General features: G+C 44.9%; 1 pseudogene; it reads left to right on the forward strand.

Annotated features, from left to right (window-relative positions):
- The first annotated feature begins 264 nt into the window (after positions 1-264).
- On the forward strand, positions 265-1,032 carry LOC135717618 (uncharacterized; annotated as a pseudogene).
- Positions 1,033-14,257: the final 13,225 nt, after the last annotated feature.

Below are 14,257 nucleotides of genomic sequence, written 5' to 3' on the forward strand. Positions count from 1 at the left end.
ATATGGGAATAAGAAAATAACATTCAGCGTGTCTGCATTTATTATGGACGCTCAAGCCAAATCCTTCATAATGGACATCAAGGTATTAATTTTCGATAGCTGATAGTGATAGTGATCTTCTCATAATTTATAAAAAAAAATATTTTTGTAGGCTACTAACGGCTTTTACGGTTGTCCAAAATGCACTTTGAGAGGACGTAGTGTGGATCATCGCACTATATTCACAGATACCAATTGATTAATCGCTTCTGAATTTGGCAGATGGACATCATCTAAATGCTAGCAAATTACCTCCGTTAGCTTCAATCATTGGTTGTGTTTCCAAAGTATCAATCGATTATATGCACAATGTATTTCTCGGGGTTTTCAGGAGGATGTTGAAATTCTGGACTGAAACTTCTAACAAACCATACTCAATATCAGAAGCTGCAAAGGTGGAAATCAATACCAGGATTAATAATGTTAAACGACAAATATACAGTGACTTCGCCAGAACCCCTAGACCATTGACCGAGCTAAAGTGGTACAAAGCAACTGAATTTCGACTAATTTTGTTGTATTTAGGGCCGTTTATTTTTCATGGTGTTGTAGACCAAGATTACTATAATCCTTTTTTGATGCTACATTCTTCAATTCGCATTTTGTGTCATCCTGTTTGGCACAGAACCAAGAATGAAACTGCAAAAAACCTGCTTAAATCTTTCGGGGAAATATTTCAAACGCTTTATGGAGAGCAATTCTTTGTTTATAATTTTCATATATGCTAAGTGCGCGAATGAATGTCTGTTGCATGGAAATTTGGATTCATTTTCGGCATTTCCCTTTGAAAATTATCTACAAATCATGCTGCATTACATTAAAAAGGCGAGAGGAGATTCTTACTCAAGAATTACTAATAACAATAATACGATCATTTCAGAAGATCCTAATAATAATTATATTTTTGTGGTCAATGACGTTTATCAGGTTTCAAAAATTAAAAAGTTGGAAGGGTTGTATACTAGATACGACCGCAGGGTTGGCGTTGGATAACGTCTGTTATGTGTTGTACTTAATTGTGTATATTATATTTTAGGAATATTCCTTAATAACTCTTTTGCGAAAGTTTGGTGGCCCTGAAAAAGGCCGTTTTGTTGGGCTGATGTTGTTGACAATGATGGAACGGGCGACCTTGTTGGACGCTTATATAGTAGAACAGAAAATATCAGAGGTGTCAGATACTCGCATCTGATGTCTCGGTTGGAGAAAGTATAAGAATATAAAAAAAAAATCAATCGATTTTCACCATCTTTAGACAATGGTTTACTTTTAACCATTTTTCAATAGTTTACAGAATGAAATCAATAGTTTTGAAACATTCAGCAAATTGCTAGAAATATTTCCAATCGATTGATGCCATTATCTCGTAAATCTATCGAGAGACGGTTGAGTTATTATCGTTCAATATCTTTTAATTTTTCGTAACGCATCCAAAATGACTGTTTTCAATTTTGTACCCCCGTATGTTGCCGAAAGACGTTATCCAACTTCAAAAAAAAAAAAGCTTTGACTAGAGCTAGAGCCTTTAGACTAGTTGCTAAGTTCTTTGCATCAAAATCGATGAAATTGTAGGGTTCATAGTAGTATTGCACACAAGTTCATAAATGTAATATCAGATAACAAATTGAATATGTCAAGGTTGCAAGTAATCATAAGGTTAAAAAAATAAAAAAAAATATCAATACTCTGTCAAACGGTTCATCTATATATATAAAAATCTATTATCTATACAAAAATGAATTTCTGTCTGTCTGTCTGTCTGTCTGTCTGTCTGACCCTTATAGACTCGGTAACTACTGAACCGATTGGCGTGAAAATTTGTATACAGGGGTTTTTGGGGCCGTGGAAGGTTCTTATGATGGTTCGAGACCCCTCCCCTTTCTGTAAGGGGGGGATCCCATACAAATGAAACAGAAATTTCTGCATAACTCGAGAACTTATCAAACAAATGGAACCAAATTAGGCATGTGGGGGCGAGTGTGGGGGTATAAGAAGATAATCATAGGGGGTAGCCCCTTAGATAATAGGGGGGGCTACGTACAATGTAGCATGTTTTTTTTTAAATCGGCGCATAAACTCAAGCTAATATTGAATCCTGAGCAAGACCGGGCACACTCAGCTAGTATCGAATAAAATAATAAATAAAATCCATGGTTAAATGGTGTGTGTGTGTGTGTGTGTGTGTGTGTGTGTGTGTGTGTGTGCGTGTGTGTGTGTGTGTGTGTGTGTGTGTGTGTGTGTGTGTGTGTGTGTGTGTGTGTGTGTGTGTGTGTATGTGTGTGTGTGTGTGTGTGTGTGTGTGTGTGTGTGTGTGTGTGTGTGTGTGTGTGTGTGTGTATGTGTGTGTGTGTGTGTGTGTGTGTGTGTGTGTGTGTTTGAGTGCGTGTGTGTGTGTGTGTGTGTCTGTGTGCGTGTGTGTGTGTTCGAGTGTGTGAGTGTGTGTGTGTGTATGTATGTGTGTGTTTGTGTGTGTGTGTGTGTGTATGTGTGTGTGTGTATCTGTGTGTGTCTGTGTTTGTGTGTGTGTGTTTGTGAGTGTGTGTGTCTGTGTGTGTGTGTGTGTTTGTGTGTGTGTGTGTGTGTGTGTGTGTGTGTGTGTGTGTGTGTGCGAGTGAGTGTGTGTGTGTGTGTGTGTGTGTGTGTGTGTGTGTGTTCGAGTGTGTGAGTGTGTGAGTGTGCGTGTGTGTGTGTGTGTGTGTGTGTGTGTGTGTGTGTGTGTGTGTGTGTGTGTGTGTATGTGTGTGTGTGTGTGTGTGTGTGTGTGTGTGTGTGTGTGTGGGTGTGTGTGTCTGTCTGTGTGTGTGTGTGTGTGTGTGTGCGTGTGTGTGTGTGTGTGTGTGTGTCTGTCTCTATGTGTGTGTGTGTGTGTGTGTGTATGTGTGTGTGTGTGTGTGTGTGTGTGTGTGTGTGTGTGTGTGTGTGTGTGTGTGAGTGTGTGTGTGTGAGTGTGTGTGTGTGAGTGTCTGTGTGAGTGTGTGTGTGTGTGTGAGTGTGTGTGTGTGTGTTTTTTTTATTTTTTTTTTTTTTTTTTTTTTTTTATAGTAAGGTTTAGGAAAGCTTCAAGAAGCCTGGCCTGTAGTGAAGGTGGCACGGTGTGGTATCCACTAGTTGCCTAGTGCAGCTCCACTAAAACCCATTCCTTACTCTCTCCTCTGCCTGGATCCCCCCGGGACCACTGTGAAGCGACTACTTCGGGGGGTGGCTGTGCTCATGCACTTGTCGTACTCTCAGCGCTAGCTGGCGTTGCTAGATCGCTGCTCTTCTCTCCATTTACGCTGCAGCTCTGACATAATCTGCGTGACTGCCCTGCTGACGGCATTCCAAGAGTCCTCCTCTCGACACATTTCATCGACGACATTCTCCACGTTAAGGACGGGCATCTCCGTTCGCACTGCCTCGAACCTTGGACAGTCAAAGACCACATGCTCCGGCGTTTCATCGACGTTTCCACACTCCGGACAGAGGGGTGACGCTGCGTGTCCGAACCGATGCAGGTATTTCCTGAAGCAGCCGTGGCCAGACAGGAACTGCGTTAGGTGGAAATTGACTTCTCCGTGTTTTCTGTTCACCCAGGTCGAAAGAATCGGTATTAGTCTATGTGTCCATCTACCGTTCTCCGTCGTGTTCCACTCATGTTGCCACTTAGCCAATGACTCCACTCTCACAACTTTCCGTACTCTTCCGGCTTCTCTCTGCCTGTAGCACTCGCTGTCCTCCGCCAGGGTGATGCCGATAGGGATCATACCGGCGATAACGCATACTGCTTCCGACGAGATGATTCTGTACGCACTCACGACTCGCATGGCCATGAGCCGGAACGTACTGCTCAGTTTCCTGTGGTTCTGCTTCGTTTCCAGCGCTGGAACCCAGGCTGGACCTCCATATCTCAGTATCGATGATGACACGCTGGCCAGAAGACGCCTCTTGCTACTGCTGGGACCAGCGTTGTTCGGCATGATTCTAGCTATCGCGTTGATGGCCTTCGAAGCCTTCTCACAGGCATATTCGACGTGGCTGTTGAAGTTTAGCCGGTCATCGATCATCACTCCCAGGTATTTTAACACACGCTTCGAGGCTATGGTGTGCTCCCCGACGGTGATTTCTGCCCGCTGTACCGCTTTACAGTTACTGACCAATAACACTTCCGTTTTGTGGTGGGCTATTTGCAGCTTCGCTCCTTTCATCCAGTTACCAACCATGTCGATTGCCTCGGTTGACAACACTTCCACCTCTTCCAGCGTCTCGCCTGTTACCGTCAAGACGACGTCGTCCGCAAAGCCAACGATCTCAACTCCTTTGGGCAGTTTCAGCGTTAGCACGCCGTTGTACATCCCGTTCCAGAGCGTTGGACCAAGGATGGAGCCTTGTGGAACTCCCGCTGTGATCCTAATCGATCTCTGTCCCATGTCTGTCTCGTAGACCAGAACCCGGTTTTGGAAATAACTCCTCAGGATCCTGCACAGGTAGTCAGGGACCCTCATTCTATGCAGTGCTTCGGTGATGGCCTCCCAGCTGGCGCTGTTGAACGCATTCTTGACGTCGATCGTTATCACGGCGCAATATCGATCTCCTCTCCGCTTCTGTTTGGACGCCTTTTCAGCTCTCTCGACCACTGTCCGAATTGCATCCACCGTCGATCTCCCTTTCCGAAATCCGAACTGCCTCTCCGACAATCCGTGCTCACTCTCCGTGTATTTCGTCAGCCTGTTTAGGATGATCCTCTCCAAGAGTTTTCCGAGTGTATCCAGCAGGCATATAGGCCTGTATGATGTTGGATCCCCCGGCGGTTTTCCTGGTTTCGGCAACAACACTAGCTTCTGTATCTTCCACCTGTCAGGGAAGTGACCCTCGTTCAGGCATTTCTGCAGCACCATCCTGAACATGTCCGGGGATGACTGGATCGCCGCTTTCAACGCTACGTTGGGGATTCCATCCGGACCGGGAGCTTTCTTCACCTTCAATCCTTTCGCCACTACTACGAGCTCCTCGTTGGTGATTTCGACGTTATCTCCCTCTCCTTCTCCGTACGGTGTAGGTGGCCAGGTTGTTGGGTCGTGCTTCGGGAAAAGTCCTTCCACGATGACTTTCAGCTTCTCTGGGCACATTTCAGCGGGCATCGTTGGACCTCTGATCTTCGCCATCACGACTCGGTATGCGTCGCCCCAGGGGTTGGCATCAGCGTCTCGACACAGCTCCTTAAAACAGTTCGACTTGCTCTGCTTAATCACTCGTTTAAAAGCGGCCCTGGCCGCTCGAAACACTTCTCTTCGTTCCTCTCTGTCTGCTTCCGTTCTTGCTCTCTGAACACGTCTTCTGGCTCTGAGACAACTAGCGCGGAGAGTACTAAGTGCCTCGTTCCACCAGTAGACTGGACGCCGTCTGTTATTTGGCTCCAGTTTCCTCGGCATGGTCGTGTCACATGCTCTCACTAACGTTTCTGTCAGCTTTTTTTTTTTTTTTTTTTTCTTTATTTTTGTGATTTTTAGCCGTAGGCTAGTTCATCACATGTTTCTGTCAGCTCGTCCGCATTTAGATCTACGGGACTCCCGTCCACACGAAGTGCCTCAACGAACAAATCCTTGTCGAAAGCTTTCGTCTTCCACTTTCGGTCACAAGTTCTCGTCCTCCGTACTGCCACAGTATTCCGTTGACCGATGCCATATCGTATCGCCTGATGGTCGCTATGGGTATATCCTTCGCACACTCTCCAATCCATGTTTGCCATCAGCGACGGACTGCAGAAAGTAACGTCGATAATGGATTCTCGGCCATCTCTGCGAAAAGTGCTGCTGGTGCCTTTATTGGCCTGCATAACTTCCAGTTTTGCCAGAGCTTCCAACAGACTGTGCCCTCTTGCATTGGAACACCTGCTTCCCCACTCCACTGCCCAAGCATTGAAGTCTCCTCCGATGACTACCGGTCGTCGTCCGACCAGCTCTTCGGTAAGTCCATCAAGCATCTCGTGGAACTTCTCCATCGTCCATCTGGGGGGTGCGTAACAACTACACATGAAGATTCCGTTGATTTTGGCGATGACGAAGCCTTCGTATGAGCTCGCAACCACTTCTTGAATGGGGTATCTGCCCATAACTTGTATAGCTGCCATCCCAGCTCTATCCGCAACCCAGTTACCGTTATCGGGAGGGACTCGATACGGTTCCGCAATGATTGCAACGTCGCACTTTGTTTCTGTTGTCGACTGCCACAACAGTTGCTGAGCAATGTCGCAATGATTGAGGTTTATTTGGGTTACCTCCATTACTGTTGGCTTGCCATCGCCTTTTTGTATGCTAGGCATTTGAAGCCTCCCGTCGTATGATCGTAACCGTCCTCTTTTTTGCAGAGCATACACCTCGGATGCTTCGTGCAGCCTCTTGCAATATGGCCTTTCTCTCCGCATTTCCTGCACAGATCAGATCTGTCAGGGCCATTGCAGTTCCTCGCCTGGTGACCGAATCCCATGCACTTGAAGCATCGCTCCAATTGCTTGGTAACCCGAGGAGTGGCTTTCAGCGAGCACAATGACCAGCCAACCTTGACCTTGCCCGTCTCCAACAGCTTATTTGCTGCAGCTGTCGAAAGCCGTATAACCGCCGTTTGCATGCCGCCGTACGCCTTCCTCATGCGGATTGACATCGGGACATCTCCCAGATCGCAGTACACTCTCAACGCACTTCTTAACTCCTCTTCTGTGGTGATCTCGTCCAGGTCCCTGCACTCGACCACTGTCTCTTGGGATAGAGCTCTTACGCTCGCCCCTTCGCCAAGAGACTTTTCAACGAGCTCCTTGTAGGCTGAGCTCTTGATAGCAGGATCCTTCTTCAGCTCAAAGAGGATCTCGCCTTTCTGGGTTCGCCTGGTTTTCACCACGTTCTCTCCTAGTTGCTTCAACTCCGGATCCTCTCGTACCTTCCGGAGGAGTGCTGCATACGACGTTTTGTCCTTAGCTTCGACGATCAGAGCATCGCCCTTACTTCGCTCCCGACGAGTCCTGGGTATCTCCTTCTTCTGTTCAGTTTTCTTCTTCACGTCTTTTTCCTTCCGTTTTTTCCACTTCTACTTTGGCTTCTCGACGGTACGCCAGCCTTCCTCCTTGTTGTCTTCTTTGTCGTTCTTGACTTTTTTCAACTCCTCTTCCTCTCCTGGAGTTTCCCTTTTCCTCTTCTCCGAGCGTGGATTTCGAGGTCCCTTTGGCGTCTCCTGTATTTCAGCTGCTGCTTTCTCCTTGGCCTCGATCAGTGCCCTTTCGGCAGTTACGGACTTCGTCCTCAGCGCATCCTGTTCACGTTCGGCAGCAATAATGGCGGATTTGATGCCCGTCACCATTTCCTTTATTGCCTTGTGGACGTTGCTCTTATCCTTGATGAAGTCATGGAGTTCATTGATCCTCCTCCTGACCTCCATCAATTTGGTCTTCCCAAGCTGCAATCCTTCTTGGGGTGTGCTACTGCTGGATTTCGGTGTGAACACCTGGCTTAGCATAAGACCTAGCTCTCCTTGGTGTCCTTGCTGCTCACCTTGGGGCTTACTGCTGCTGTTGGAACTCGCTGTTGCCTCCAGGTTCAACACTGGTGATCTCTGCAATATCCCGCTCCTTGCGAACACGTTCGCTCCTCCGGTTTCAATTTCTGGCGTCTTGCCGTCGTCCTTCATATTTTTTTGGGTTTTCTCATTTTCTTCTTTTTTGTTTTTTTCTCCGTTTTTCTCCATTCTGTTGGGTCCCCCCTCCGGGCCGCTATCTCCACTCGTTGTATGTAGTCGCCTATCGTGATCCCATGGTTATCTATGCAAGCAGGGAGGCCATGCTAGGGTTGACACGGTCCTTCATGGGGGCCGTGTTCAGAGCCAGATCGGCGTAAGTCAGGAATGTTACATCTGAGTCTACTACTCACCAATCACCAATTGGTGACGAGTTTTGAACGTATCCGGAGGCCTGCCAAGGTTTTACCGGGACGGGGGCAGCCGCACTATTAGCCCACTCGCCATTTCAAGAAGGTGTCACCCTTCTTTACTTAGGGAGCAGAATAGCACGACTGTCAGCCCTGTAGCGTGGTATCCAATCCATTGTACCGTGTCGTGTCCATAGTTCCATGCCGTGTCCAGTATGCCGTAATAAGGATCTTACTGGCGTCGATCCTAATGTGCCGGTTGGCACTCCTGCGGGTTGACGAAGCATTTCCTCTATCGCCGTGTTATGGTTACCGCGCCAGTGTTCGCGTCGCACCCCCTCACTTTGCTATTGTCAGAAGGACAACATTGCCCAGGCTACACCACGGGGAGGTGTGAGGTAGGAACTTGTGAGGACCAGAGATAGGAAAAACGCTCTTCCCAGGTTGTCAATTCACCATTTGTAGCCCTGTGTGTATGTGTGTGTGTGTGTGTGTGTGTATCAGTGCGTGTGTGTCTCTGATGATGTGTCTAAAGCATGTTATAATACCAGTATTCACTTTTATAAGCTCCGTGTATTGCGCTTTTTAAGTTGTATAAATGTATTAAATGATGTATATTAAAGTATTATTGATTCCATACGTAAGTCATTGAAAAGTATTTTCAACTTCTTTATAACAAGCTGTGTTGCTTGGGATAATATTGATCGATTCTCTTTGTCGACTTTCTCTTTCGTTAATAATTTGAGCACATAACGGTTTCTTCTTGTGTTTGTCGTGTTAGATGGTAGATAAAAGCTTTTTTTTCTGTGTGCTGAAAATACATGGGAATGTTTTTACATGGCCGTGCGGATACAAAGAGAAAGTCGACGAAGAGAATCTGTCAATGCTACTTAGCACCAAATACAGTTTGCAACTTCAAGTTATAACATTTTATAGCGCTATCTTGATGGGGGTTTCTGTGTTGCAATTATTTGACAACCGTTATAACATGATATAACTGCTTTCCGGAAACGAACCAGCCCAGGGCTGAAAGTCTCCTTAATAAAGATATATAAAAATAAATATAACTGCTCAGTCTGGCCAGCGCTTAAAACGCTAAAAATAAATGCAACACAGAAACCACCATCAAGATAGCGCTATAACATGTTATAACTCTATAGTCTGAACGTACTATAACACGCTATTTTCACTGATATGTGTTTCACGGCAAGCTTCCAGTATAAAAGTGCGAAAGTGTTACTCACTAATTAAATACAATCTAAGAATATTGAAATAATGTCCATACCGGAAATCGCTGTTAGGCTCAGCCAACAGTTTTGGCTTTTGTCTTCTATGTCATAAATAAGAGCAAGGTTCGGTATCAGATTACTGATAATGCGATTATCATTTAGCATTTCATGTCGAATGTTCTTTATGGTTTGTTGGGACAATGGCCATTTATGATGTGTAGAACCAGACCATTTCTCTCCGTGGTTCCTTATCAAAAAATTACCATACGTTTTTGGCATTTGATGTTTTAGGTCTTCCTTAGCTTCATCACGGTTTACTGCACGTACTTGCGGAACCTACAAAACAAAACAAATTGTGCGCGGATTAAACGTCAAAAAGCTCAATATTGCAACAAATAACGGTAAAATAACGTTACCTTATACACATTCTCGCAGTGTCTTTCCGGAAAACTAGTAGAATGCACATCAAACCACTTTGACCCATCGGTCCCGTCTTCTACCTGCTGCAGCTTAAACAGGTTACATGGCTGATCTCCGCCCCACATTCAATAAGCTAATATTTGAATACATTGTTTTGATTCTAAAAAATAATTGTCCTTAACCGCGACGTCAGTGCATGTAGTGCTAAATTGGCGGAACTGCCTTGTCACTAGTGACCCATAGCCTGCAACGAGCTTCGCTTTGTCATGTTTGTCGGTGCTCAAATATTTTTTCCACTGTTCTCCGTGTACACGTATCGCCTTTTACCGTTCCACTTAAAGCGATCCAGACAGATTTTGGAACGGCAATTTTCATTCTTCAGTTCTTCAGTATCTTTCTCAACACTTTCTACAGCCTTGATATTAGCCAATTGTTTCCACTGATCACAATTAACACGGTACGTTAACAAAGCGTTATTCACATTCACGACATTTACAAAAATCTTTTTTTTACTGGCCAGAGCGTTCCATTTCAACCTCTGGCATAGATCTTTAAATGTTCCGTCGTTCAAACTAAACTGCTCAATGTTTTTGTTTGCTTCTTCCTCCATAAACAAAGCGAAAATAGCTTTTTCAGCGATAGTGAGTCTACGAGACATTTTTAACTTTATCTTGTTTGGCGACTTCGTTCTGAGTTTTCTCGCGGCAAATAGGATGCTGCACGTTGACGTCACGAATGAACGCGATGAACCCACATTCATCAGTTTGACATCCAGTGATGGTTTGTTTATCTTTGCTTGTTAGTCGTTTCAAGTGGATTTGAGTTTGCAAATAAAAATAATTAAAAGTTATATTATCCAACTATGTTCGTTTGAAAAATAGTCCTCTCAAAAAAAATCTAAAAAAACATTAACTAAATTGGTATTTTTTTTTCATTTTTTTCCAAGTCCATGTACACAAACCACTACCAGATGTCACGAAAGAAAGGTTAGCCTAACGGTGTCACGGTAAACAACTACACGGATATTTAATACGACTCGAAATAATCAATCTCTGGAATGGCCAAAGGAACCATCCTGCAAGGTTTTGTACTGGAAGGGGCCAGTTTTACATGAAAATGTGGAAATCTGCAATATTAAATCATCTCGGACTGAATTCACAGCTATTCCTACTCTTTTTGCCTTTCTGTTGGTTCGTTGCTATGTCTGGATCAGTGCTGCAAAATCTCGACAGTACACGGTGATATTGAAAATTCTACTTTGGTCACTCATTTGAGCTAACAGTCATAGTCAAGGCAAACCATGTCAATTGTCAATGACAATGGTGTCAGTGACGAAAATGTGCAGGTTTGTTTATTAGCTAAATTTGTAACGAAATTAAATGACTTGAGCAAAACAATTACATGGATCCATTTCAGTGAACAAGTATCTACGTCCTGAGCTACTTGGATAACAATAATGTGACACAGAATGTACTAAATTATACTTTTTGTTTCCAGGTGAATCTTTGTCATTGACGAAAAAATGAATGAGATTTTGACGAAGGTTTTTTTGAGGATCAAGTCTGTCAGTGACTATGTGACGAACAATTTTGTCAATATCGCGCGAAAGTCTGTCAATGACAATGACAAATCTCAGCACTGGTCTGGATACCCGGAAAAATATTTTCGGATCTCTGGAATGGCCATAGGAACCATCCTGCAAGGTTCTGTAATGGGTGATGACGGTTGTAAATGGGGTGCGTTTAGTAATTTTATGTGCGAAATAAACCTGCAGGATGGTATGTATCGACTAATCGTACTAAAATTTAGTACAAAGAGCCTTGCAGGATGGTGCGGGCTGGATAACAAAACTGACCTTCGTTCTGGTCTCTCTTTTGTACAATTAATGTAAAGGGTGATACGGTCAAAATTTGGTCAATATCAACTTGACGTATTTCTTTCAATTTTGCATTTAAAAAACCTGAACACCCCTCATTTTGAAGGTGTGTGTGTGTAGAATGTTGCTCCTATTTTCATTTTGGAATTCACTCTTCAGTTGTCAAAATGCCGTCCAAGCAAGAAGAGCAGCGTATCAAAATTTTGCTCGCGCATTCGAAAATCCGAGCTACTCGCACGCAAAGTTGGCAAAATCGCTAAAAGTTGCCAAATCAACCGTTACAAATGTAATTAAAGTGTTTGGGGAACGTTTGTCGACAGCCAGGAAGTCTGGATCGGGGGGAAATCGAAAACCGGAAGCCGCTGAGACGACAAAGAGAGTTGCCGGTAGTTTCAAGCGAAACCCTAACCTCTCTCTCCGAGATGCCGCAAATAAGCTGGGTGTATCGTCTACAACCGTGCATCGAGCCAAAAAACGAGCCGGACTATCGACTTACAAGAAGGTAGTGACTCCAAATCGTGATGATAAACAAAATACGACGGCCAAAGCGCGATCCCGGAGGCTGTACACGACGATGCTGACGAAGTTTGACTGCGTGGTAATGGACGACGAAACCTACGTCAAAGCCGACTACAAGCAGCTTCCGGGACAGGAGTTTTATACGGCAAAAGGAAGGGGAAAGGTAGCAGATGTTTTCAAGCACATGAAACTGTCAAAGTTCGCAAAGAAATATCTGGTTTGGCAAGCCATCTGTACCTGTGGCTTGAAAAGCAGCATTTTCATAGCTTCCGGGACTGTCAACCAAGAAATTTACGTGAAAGAGTGTTTGAATAAACGTCTGCTGCCTTTCCTGAAGAAACACGGTTGTTCCGTACTGTTTTGGCCGGATTTGGCATCTTGCCATTACGGTAAAAAGGCCATGGAGTGGTACGCCGCCAACAACGTGCAGGTGGTTCCCAAGGACAAGAACCCTCCCAACACGCCAGAGCTCCGCCCAATTGAGAAATACTGGGCTATTGTCAAGCGGAACCTAAAGAAGACCAAAAAAACTGCTAAGGGCGAGCAGCAGTTCAAGGCAAACTGGCTTTCTGCGGCGAAGAAGGTGGACAAGGTGGCTGTACAAAATCTGATGGCAGGGGTCAAGCGTAAGGCCCGGCAATTCGGATTTGGAAAAGCGGAAGCCTAACTGAATATTTTTCCTGAATTTTGAACTTATTGAACTTGAAAAAGAAATTTAATTTGATTTTTTAAATAAACGATTTCACCGATTTACACGCGTTTTCCCTTGACCAAATTTTGACCGTATCACCCTTTAGCACACCATGGATTTGAGAGTCATGCGACGGAGCGTCTCACAGCTTGCTGTCGCATTTGTGAACGCGTGAGATTTCCGGAAGCCTGCTTGAGACGTCCTGCTGTCGAGGTAGTGCGAGATGATCTTTGCCAAGTAGCTGGGGAAACGAAATTGCAGAAGCTTGTGCACCAAGCCGTCGTGCCACACGTTATCAAATGCCTTTTCGATGTCCAGTATCGCCATGATCGTTGTCTTCAAGACCGACTTTGCCTGATTGATGACGTTTGAGACCCGCTTGAGTTGGTCCACCGTCGAGTGACCTCGTTCGCCTCGGTGTGCTCGTGGAGTCTGGTGTAAATGAGTTTTTCGAACAACTTGCTAAGCGAGGAAAGCAAACTGATCGGACGGTAGCTTGACGGGTTGGTAGGATCCTTTCCCGGCTTCGGTATCGGTACCATCTTGGACCGTTTCCAGGTAGCTGGGAAGTGTCCTAGCTCCAGACAGCGGTTGAAGACGTTCACTAGAAGAGTATGCGCTTTCGGTCCAAAATTCTTCAGGACAATGATGAATAGTCCGTCGAAACCCGGTGCCTTCATGTTCTTTGTCGATTTGATGGTGTTAACCAGCTCATCAAGTGTGATTTTCCGGTCCACCGGAAGCTCGCTAGGCTCAGTAGCTAGCTGGTAGACGCTCTCAAGCACCGGACCCTCCATAGGGCTGACAGTATCTCGACTTACATTATGCGAAGCCATAACATGTTGAGAAATGGAGTTCGCCTTTTCGACGGCTGTTATGTGAACCTCATTATCAACTCTAAGAGGCAGCATGGGCTTTGGTTTGTTTTCAAGCACTTTTGATAAACGCCAGAAGGGCCTAGAGTAATTTGGTAAACTACTAATATCCTTTGCAAACTGCCTGTTTGGCAATAGTTTTGCTTAATTTTTTTATATAGGGAAAATGGCTCTAATGTTGGCCTATGTATCTAAGATTGGACCCATCGCTAAAAAAAAATGCTATTTATCAATTTTATCTAGATGAACGCGTCATTGGGACGGTATTAATAGATATTATTGGTCACTATTGAAAATATTATATTAATATTGGCTGAATTTATGTATGGGCCCAAATTAGAGGCATTTAGGCCGACATTACATCCATTTCCCCAATAACTTTCCTACTAACGTTTTGCTTGGTCTTCCGTCGTCATTAACTCAGGATTTTCGACCACTCGATCCTCCATAAACCGCTGGAGTTGAGGCCAATTCGCTCGATGATAGTTTTGCCTACGATGCTGCTGACGTTGGTTTATTGTTTGATTCATCTCGAAAACCACCGGTAGGTGGTCGGATGACAGCTAGGAAATGGCACTGGGCTCAGAGGAACCGTCCGCCATGTTGGTGAGAACGATGTCGAGGGTGGATCTGACACCGGCTGGTGAGTAGAAGGTAGTCGAGTTCTGACGGAGGACCACGTAGTGTCCCGCCTGCAGGTCCGTAGCCAGCACTGCTCC

This window comes from Ochlerotatus camptorhynchus, unplaced genomic scaffold, assembly GCF_037179485.1.
Source record: "Ochlerotatus camptorhynchus isolate MF236.1 unplaced genomic scaffold, CSIRO-AGI_Acam_v1.1 ptg000062l, whole genome shotgun sequence".
Classification (NCBI taxonomy): domain Eukaryota; kingdom Metazoa; phylum Arthropoda; class Insecta; order Diptera; family Culicidae; genus Ochlerotatus; species Ochlerotatus camptorhynchus.